This window comes from Phyllobates terribilis, unplaced genomic scaffold, assembly GCF_046119375.1.
Source record: "Phyllobates terribilis strain yellow unplaced genomic scaffold, ASM4611937v1 Scaffold_14__1_contigs__length_39327217, whole genome shotgun sequence".
Classification (NCBI taxonomy): domain Eukaryota; kingdom Metazoa; phylum Chordata; class Amphibia; order Anura; family Dendrobatidae; genus Phyllobates; species Phyllobates terribilis.
The window spans coordinates 24,001,681-24,009,589 of NW_027362774.1; the positions used below are offsets into that span (position 1 = coordinate 24,001,681).

Below are 7,909 nucleotides of genomic sequence, written 5' to 3' on the forward strand. Positions count from 1 at the left end.
TTACAGAGTGCAGCTTTAATTTGTTTGCAGTCATAAATGCACTAAAAAGTGCTCAAAACATCATATGTACTCCAAAATCATGACACGCAAAAAAAAAAAAAGCCTTCACATACTTCCATCATAAATATAAGATCTGTGCATCAAGTTACCAGTACATTTTTATTTTACCAAAACTTTTACAAGCTTTCTCTACAGAATGAAGAAGGTCTAAAGTAAAGGAGCCAACAGGTAAGAAGACGGATGATTCAGGACTTCTCCCAAAGTGACTGCAGTTTTTGTTCCTCTACTGTTTAGATAAGCTTCCTCCTTCCACACTTGTAGCACAAATCCATTGACCATTTTCAACTAAAGAAAAAAAACATTTTGGAAAAAAGTTTTACTTCTCCTCTTATTGCATCTCAATTTCCCTTATCCTGAATCTATCACCCTATGGATCTTTATAGCAGACAAAGATTTAGTAAAGAGCAAGAAAAAAACTCTTCGGAAGTTTGATGTGCTCCATGATGAATCAACCCTTACCATGAATGAGCCTGGTGGCCATAGCTTTGCATACAAGCCATGATCATGAAGTTTTTTTTGTGCCCTCAACATTGCAACATAGTAAAATATAGCTTTATTGTAGAAGTCTCAAGTGTATTGCAAATATCAAGCACACAGTGTAAAGTATGGTTTAGCATGTCGAAAGTTACTCATCTCAAATGCATGATGCATTCAGACCCCACCAATCCACTACTATACTCCATTCACTTCTATGGGACTAACAGAACTGAGAACAGCTATCTGATTAGTCCCACAGAAGTAAGTCAAGCTGAGGTGGTGATGCGCCCCCAGGGCCGTGGGGTACTCGGCAGGCGGGCCTCTGTGTATGCCGGTAGGGGAGTATCAAGGTGGCTGGCCCGGTCCGTGACCCAGGGCGGTCAGTGCAAAAGGGGGAACTTTTATATGGGGTTTTTGGGATTGTTCGTGACGCCACCTGTGGATTGCGACCAAAAGGAGCCGCCGCTGCGGAGCAGTCCTCTGGAGCTAGTGTTACGGCAGCAGGGATGGTGTGGCTCTCCACAGGTAGAGCAAGCTCCAGGGCAGTGTAGGAAAATGGTGGTTGCGCTGGGCGTTGTAGTGTAGAGAGGGAACGTTGGCGCAGATCAAAGAATGGACGGAGGCAGGGCCGCCTCCAGGTTTTTCTGGGCCCCGGGCCAAAACGTCTCAGTGGGCCCCTATAACACATACTACGATTCATGATGCACAGATACCGCAGAGAAATATATATATATATATATATATATATATATATATATATATATAGTACAAGGCAAAGATTTCACTTACTACATTACATGAGTGATATCTATTGTAAATTCCACAATAGCTCAGAAACCAGCGAATCGCTCCACACAGAATACTGGCCCCCATATAAGACCCCATAAGGAATACTGGCCCCCATATAAGGCCCCATACGGAATACTGGCCCCCATATAAGGCTCCATACGGAATACTGGCCCCCATATAAGGCTCCATACGGAATACTGGCCCCCATATAAGGCTCCATACGGAATACTGGCCCCCATATAAGGCTCCATACGGAATACTGGACTCCATATAAGGCTCCATACGGAATACTGGCCCCCATATAAGGCTCCGTACGGAATACTGGCCCCCATATAAGGCTCCGTACGGAATACTGGCCCCCATATAAGGCTCCATACGGAACACTGGCCCCCATATAAGGCTCCATACGGAATACTGGACTCCATATAAGGCTCCATACGGAATACTGGCCCCCATATAAGGCTCCATACGGAATACTGGCCCCCATATAAGGCTCCATACGGAATACTGGCCCCCATATAAGGCTCCATACGGAATACTGGCCCCCATATAACGCTCCATACAGGATACTGGTCCCCTTATAAAGCTCCATACAGGATACTGGCCCCCATATAACGCTCCATACAGGATACTGGTCCCCTTATAACGCTCCATACAGGATACTTGCCCCCATATAATGCTCCATGCAGGCTGTTACCCCCCATATAATGCCCCATACAGGCTGTCCCCCCCTTATAATGCTCCATGCCGGCTGTTACCCCCCACATAATGCCCCATACAGGCTGTCCCCCCCCTTATAATGCTCCATGCAGGCTGTCCCCCCCACATAAAGCACTATGCAGGCTGTTCCCCCCCTTATAATGCCCCTTGCAGGCTGTTCCCCCCCTTATAATGCCCCATGCAGACTGTCACCCCTCCTCTTTATAAGGCCCCATGCAGGATGTCACCCCCCTCTTTATAATGCCCCATGCAGGATGTCACCCCCCTCTCTTTATAATGCCCCATGCCGGATGTCACCCCCCTCTCTTTGTAATGCCCCATGCAGGATGTACCCCCCTCTCTTTATAATGCCCCATGCAGGATGTCACCCCCCTCTCTCTATAATGCCCCAGCAGGATGTCACCCCCTCTCTTTATAACGCCCCATGCAGGATGTCACCCCCCTCTCTTTATAATGCCCCATGCAGGATGTCACCCCGCCTCTCTCTATAATGCCCCATGCAGGATGTACCCCCCCCTCTTTATAAGGCCCCATGCAGGCTGTCACCCCCTCTCTCTATAATGCCCCATGCAGGATGTCACCCCCTCTCTCTATAATGCCCCATGCAGGAAGTCACCCCCTCTCTCTATAATGCCCCATGCAGAATGTCACCCCCTCTCTCTATAATGCCCCATGCAGGATGTCACCCCCCTCTCTTTATAATGCCCCATGCAGGATGCCACCCCCCTCTCTCTATAATGCCCCATGCAGGATGTCACCCCCCCTCTCTTTATAATGCCCCATGCAGGATGTCCCCCCCCCTCTCTTTATAAGGCCCCATGCAGGATGTCACCCCCCATATTATGCCCCATGCAGGATGTCACCCCCCCATATTATGCCCCATGCAGGATGTCACCCCCCCCCATATTATGCCCCATGCCTCCATACATTAAAAAAAAAAATCAAATACTCACCTCACTCCTCCTCACCTGCTGCAGCTGCTCGGGTCCGGACTCCAGCGTCGCCGGTATCTTCCCGCTCTACGCTCCCTGTGACGGCTCAGGGGAGCGCGTGGTGGAAAGACATCACCGCACCCTCTGACCTGAGACGTCACAGGGAGCGCAGAGCAGGAAGATTAGACAGCGGATCTGCGGAGGCACGGGGAGAGGTAAGTATCCGGCTTCCGGGGCCCTGAGCAAGTGGGAGAGAAGGGCGGGCGCTGACACCGCTCTCTTCCGCCCATAGCCCGGCGGGGTGCGCGACCGCCAGTGGGCCCCTCTGCCTGCTCAGGGCCCCGGCACTTGCCCGGATGCTGACGCCGGCCCTGGACAGAGGCAGTGCGGTGCAGTCATCCGAGTTTTTACTCACAGTTCTTATGACAGTTCCACTGGTGCACTGTACAGGTGCTAGCCTCCCACTTCGCGCTGCGTTCACCAGGCAGGGGTTCAGCACTTCCTCAGGCAGGTTAGGCGTACCTAACAGAACCCCACTTTCTTGTGTTCCTAGCTAGACCGTCTTCACGCTGGGTCTTTCTCCCTCCTACCCTGTGCTTCCCCACTCTGAATCCTGCTCGGGTGATCTGAAGACCCTCCTGTCCGTCGGAGTTCACAGACCTGCTTGACCCTCACGGGGATTAGAACGAGGCTTTGGCAACTGACTATATAAGCCAGGAGCCTCCGGTTTTTCCAGCCGAGACTTGAAGTACACGACTGGGCCAGGGGCTGGTCCCCTTCTTGCGGCCTACGATCCCTCTGTCTTCTGACAGATTCGGGGCGTACGGGTGTCGTCCTGCACTCGCTGTACCCCCTAGGATCCCTTCAACAGAATGGAGCCTACTCCCTGCTCCCCTCCTGGGCCTCTGACACTAGGCCCTAGTTGTGGAGCAGAGCTCCTACTGAGACTCTGCTCCCAGACTGTTCTTCTGAACTGTCCTCTCACTACTGTTCTCTACTCCCTAAAATGGCCTCCCATTTTATACTTCCTTCTATAGTGCTCCCCTGAACTGCTTCCTCCACCCACACCCACTACTGGTTCCCCCTACCTCTGGGTTCCCCCCACTCCAGCCAGGGACAGGGCTCAGCAGGAAACACATTGCATCTTGCCCCTCCAGACGGCCTGGAGCAGTGTAGTGTTGGATGTAGGTGTTGGGGTTCCGGGCAGCACTCCCTCCTTACCTGAGAGAAGGAGACACCACACCTCTGGGTGAGGTGCAGTACCTCTGTGGCAACTGAACCCTCAGGGGCGCCACAGTGGCACTACTACTCTATCACACAAAGGACTTTGGGAATCCATCCTCAGGGTAGGTGAGGTGACAGCTGTTCCCCTGCGATCATACATTTATCATCTATCTTGTATGAGAAAACCCCTTTAAAGGGAATCTGTCAGTAGTATCAACCCTCCTTAGTCGTCTACATGTGCACGCAGGTCATAGAAAGCTTAATAAAATGACACCTTGATATCTGCGATCCGATCTCTTATTCCAGAGAAATCCGCATTTTATTTAATATGTAAATGAGCTGTTAAGATCTATGGGCCGGACATAGATCTCCCCAAGAATCTGCCTCCAGAGTTTATTGTAAATGAACGTGGGAGTTATCAGTGTGAGACATGCATATCAGGAGATCAGACTGTCAGTCATTACATGTCTCACACTGGTAATGCCCACGTTCATTTACAATAAGCTTTCGAGGCGGAGTCTCATGGAGATCTATGTCTGGCCCATAGATCTTAACAGCTCATTTACATATTAATAAAACAAAGTGGATTTCTCTGGAGTGAGACATCGCATCATAGTTATCAAGGTCTAATTTTATTCAACTTTTGCTCGACAGAGTGCTCCTGTATTCTATATGGGAAAGCCGCAGCCAGACACATCCAGTGGCGACTTATCTCAAGTATCAGCAGTCCAAAATCGGACATGCCAGATCCTTAACTCCCGCAACAATTCATTGTCCAGGGCCCCAATTTACATTAGATAGTTGGTTGAACCCGATGATAGCCAACATCAGTCTAACAGTCGGGCCCCTGTCCTGCTCTGCCATCATCTATATTGAGGTCGGCTGATACAAGGTAAGGTTTTAATACTAGAGATAGGACTGTCCCAATTGGGTTCACCTTGTCGTGGTGGGATGTCTTTTACACTTTTTTGATCAAAATAGTGTTAACCAAGCACCCTATATTATTTACATGTACTATTACCTATTTACTTACTACAGGGTATACGCTCATTTTATTTTTTTCGTAAGTTTTTAAGGTGTATGGAAGCCTTAGAACAATTCTCCAATAGAGTAATTTGTACTATTTATCATATTATCTAACAAACGAGAATAATTTGCTAGAAAGTACAAGGACTATTCAAGTGGTTTGCAATTAATTTCAGATATAAGTCAATACATGACTTAAAAGGAAAAAAAAAAAAGTATTTTCATTTGTATGTATTAAAAAAATAATTACTGCCTTAATATAGACACCAGAAGGGTTTCAATCTGATTACCCGTTCTTTGACATTTATCCATCAGGCTACATTCTACCAATGATATTAGGTAAAAAACAAGTTCTAAGTGATTAATGTTTCTGTTTCGGGAAGTTTTCCCCATTAGCAGTAAATTACGCATGCATTTCTTCTGCCCTATTTCAAAATAAAAACTTGAGTCGACATCAACAGCCTTGGTGATAGTCAAGCTACCTGAAATGAAATGAAAGTGTAACGCATGCAAATACTCTCCCCTCGGGGGGTCGCTATATATTAATGTATTAGTTTGCCAACATTAAGATCAAAACGTAAAAAAGCAACAAATACATCCTAAAAAGTTTTTCGGCAGATTTTCTATTAATGATATGCAAGGAGCAGGGTATAAAACATTAATCGGCGTAAAGCCTTGATATGTCAATTGTAATATCTCCAGATTTGCTTACCTCCGTTTTCCTGTTTTAGATGAGCTTGCCTTGAGCGTTTTAGCCTCGAGACGATCTGCTCAAGATGAAAAAAAAAAAAAAAGGAAAAGAAAAAAAAAAAACGGAGAGAAAAAAAATAAATAAATAAAACCTAGGTTAACAGATGGATAAGGACCTTTGTCTGTTGCAGTAAGTTAAAAAACAGCCTAGAAAGGAAAACAGGAACTAAAGTGTTGGAGATGGGATGCTTCAAAATAACAGAGGTGCAATTTCAAGCCTGTAGGCCTGACCCTGAAACCTGTTAAATATGCAGCTTAAAAAGGAAAAAAAACTAGATGAAAAAACAACATGGTAAAATAGCTCATTATATGTTTTTACCATGTTCGAAGGGTTCTATATCCTTTAGTAATTAAAGATAACATTTTCAGATCATGCCAGCTTTGAAAGGGTTGGCGATTTTTATTATTATTATTTGATTATATGGCGTCCTCATATTCCGTAGCGCTTTATAGACATCATCATCACTGTCCCCATTGGAGCTCACAATCCAAATTCCCTATCAGTTTGTCTTTGGAGTGTGGGAGGAAACGAGAGGAAACCCACGCAAACACGGGGAGAACATACAAACTCCTTGCAGATGTCGTCCTTTGTGGGATATGAACCCAGAGCTACAAACCACTAGTCAGTGAGTCAAGGTTTCGGTCCCATACTAAAAGGATTATTCCAGGGAAAGCAAATTAATAAGTTACTGTACTTTCTCTTTATTGCCAAAATCCAAGGGTAATGTCCCTTGCTAGTCTTGGTAATGAAGGACTTCGGAGTTGCACACTATCCACACTAGAAAACATGGACATCCAGATCTATAGATTACTGGCCAAAATATGAAGACCCCTCATTGGGGTATGCCTTTATTATGGAGGCACGCTAATAGGGGACGGAAGAGGACTCTAAAGCTAGTACCTCACTTTGTAATAGTCTATGCAATCCACCAGGAAATTTTGGTGGCATGTTCAGATTTCCAAGGCATCTTAGTCAATGGGCAATCCTGAAGGACATGGTTGTGCAGAGTTCACCGGATTCATTTCAGACACTCCTGAAGACTGTTTAAGTCCGCAAGATCAGTCCTGTGTAAAACAGCAAATAGTGCTTTACTTATCCTCCCAGGTCCAGCGCTGTGTCTTCTGCAGTCTCCATGGATCCTGTTTACATTGGCTTAGCTTCTGAGATCAGTGATTGGCTTTAGCGCTGTAAATGTTGTATTACCGCTGCAGCCAGTCAACAAAGACTGGAGCAGCGATGGAGATGTAGTGCTGGATCCAGGGTAAATAAAGCTCATTTTGTTATTTTACACAAAGACAGGGGGCAACTTCTTTAATGGTACATTCACATGTACTAGAATTGCCGCAGATTTTACCTGCTGATTTTCACAAGGAAAATCTACAGTAAATTACGTTACCAAGAGGCAAGAATATTCGATTTTACAAACCTGACTTGGATTTTCCAATCTGCAGCATTTCACTTTCTGCTGTGGACTTTCACAGCAAATTTCATCTTTTACGATAATTCATAATGAATCTGCGTCAAATTTTGCACATGTGGATTTGGCTGCAGATTCATCCCAAATCTGTGGCTTCTATGTCTCTACCCAAATCCCATCTGGAAGGAACAACACCTCAAAAAGCCTCAAGCCGGTTTTGTCCCGGCGATGGCAAAATACAAAAAAAAAAAAAATAATAGGAAAACAATTGAAGCTGCGTGTGTTTGTAGCATTTATGGCTACAGAAGCTTGAATTACAGGTGCAATTATGCATAATTTAAGGGTGGTGAGAAATTGCTACCACAAAATGTATCCACACCCGAGGTTTTTTTCTTTCCTTTCTCTTCCTTTGTTAATTAAACGCTGAGAGGAGAGCTTAAGGGCTTTATGAAACATCCCACACCTCGGGTGTGTGAAGAATATGGTTACACCCAAACAGCATTCATGTTTTAT

General features: G+C 45.8%; 1 long non-coding RNA gene across 2 annotated transcripts; it reads right to left on the reverse strand.

Annotated features, from left to right (window-relative positions):
* Positions 1–253: 253 nt before the first annotated feature.
* On the reverse strand, positions 254–7,693 carry LOC141175951 (uncharacterized). Of its 2 annotated transcripts, none has more exons than XR_012253074.1 (3): positions 7,406–7,693; positions 5,941–5,995; positions 254–345 (listed from the first exon to the last, which is right to left on the reverse strand). It is a non-coding gene; the product is annotated as an uncharacterized lncRNA (long non-coding RNA). The 2 variants fall into 2 exon arrangements; XR_012253075.1 differs by lacking the exon at positions 7,406–7,693 and adding an exon at positions 6,298–6,647.
* Positions 7,694–7,909: the final 216 nt, after the last annotated feature.